Raw genomic sequence first — 1799 nt, 5'->3', positions numbered from 1 at the left:
ACATCAGATCAAAAATTGTCCGAAGAGGACTACTATAGCTGCTTCAACACAAGCAGACAGACCTGCTCTTGCGGTACAAAGGGGTCAGAAAGTCCGGTAAATCTAAGGCAGCTGGTCCATCACTGAGGCCTGTATACGAGTCAGTTGAGAGGCCAAAGGCTAGAGTACCTACCAGAGCCTATGCCATCAGAGCTCAGGAGGAGCAAGATGCCCCGGACGTCATCAGGGGTACATTTTCTCTCTATAACACTTTTGTGCATGCATTGGTGGATCTAGGATCCACTCATTCATACATCTGCATCAAACTACCTGTAGAGAGGGGAGTTCAAGTAGAGGAAAGTGATCAAGATATTCTGGTCACAAATCCACTAGGCCACAGTGTGGTAGTGAATAAAGTGTACAAAGGTTGCCCGTTGAGGATTCAGGGGTATGAATTCTCGGTAAACCTAATTGAATTGCCCTTCCACGAGTTTGACGTGATTTTGGGAATGGACTGGTTGTCACGTCATCAGGCAATAGTTGATTGCAAATTGAAGAGGATTTCTCTGAAAACTTATGAGGGTAATGAGATTACTGTTGTGGGTGAAAGGACAAATTTCCTATCCAATGTTATCTCAGCCACAGTTGTAAGAAGATTGATGAGAAAAGGCTGTGAAGCTTACCTAGCACACGTGGTTAATACTAGTCAAGCTAAGCCAAATCTGTGTGATATACCCACAGTAAGAGACTTCCCAGATGTGTTTCCTAAAGAATTGCCTAGTTTACCACTAGAAAGGGAAGTTAAGTTTGCTATTGAGGTAATGCCGGGTACAACACCAATTTCTATTGCCCTTTATAGGATGACACCCACTGAATTGAAGGAGTTGAAAATTCAGTTGCAGGAGTTACTCGATAAGGGGTTCATATGCCCCAGTGTGTCACCATGGGGAGCTCCGGTGCTGTTTGTGAAGAAGAAGGATGGAACTTTGAGATTGTGTATTGATTACTGGCAGTTGAACATGGTAACTGTGAAGAATAAATATTCGTTGCCCAGAATTGACGATCTGTTTGATCAGTTGAAGGGAGCCGATGTATTTTCAAAAATTAATCTCAGATCAGGGTATCATCAATTGAGGGTAAAGGATGCAGATGTGTCAAAAACTGCATTCAGAACCCGATATGGGCATTATGAATTTCTAGTGATGCTGTTTGGGTTAACAAATGCACCAGCAGCATTTATGGACCTTATGAACCGTATCTTTCATCCATATTTAGATCGGTTTGTAGTGGTCTTTACTGATGATATTCTGGTGTATTCCAAGACCAGGGAAGAACATGATGAACATTTAAGGATTGTTCTGCAAACCCTGCTAGAAAAGAAGCTGTATGCTGAGTTGTCCAAGTGTGACTTCTGGATGAGTGAAATCTCTTTCCTTGGACATATAGTATCAGCTGAGGGGATTAGAGTAGATCCCAAAAAGATAGAAGCAGTGATGGAATGGAAGCCTCCCAGAAATACAACTGAGGTCAGAAGTTTCTTGGGGCTAGCTGGGTATTACAGAAGATTTATAAAGGGGTTCTCTCTTATGGCTGCTCCAATGACCAAGTTGTTGCACAAGAATGTGAAATTTGGCTAGAACGACAAGTGCCAAGCCAGTTTTGAGAGGCTGAAGGCTATGTTGTGAAGCACGGTGTTAACACAAGGTGTCGGAAAAGACTTTGTGGTCTATAGTGATGCCTCGCATAATGAGTTAGGGTGTGTATTAATGCAAGAGGGGAAAGTGGTTGCCTATGCTTCCAGGCAGTTAAGGCCACATGAA

The sequence above is a fragment of the Hevea brasiliensis genome, chromosome 8, assembly GCF_030052815.1.
Source record: "Hevea brasiliensis isolate MT/VB/25A 57/8 chromosome 8, ASM3005281v1, whole genome shotgun sequence".
NCBI classification, from domain to species: domain Eukaryota; kingdom Viridiplantae; phylum Streptophyta; class Magnoliopsida; order Malpighiales; family Euphorbiaceae; genus Hevea; species Hevea brasiliensis.
The sequence above is the reverse complement of the archived record's forward strand: the minus strand, read 5'-3'. Positions refer to the sequence as shown.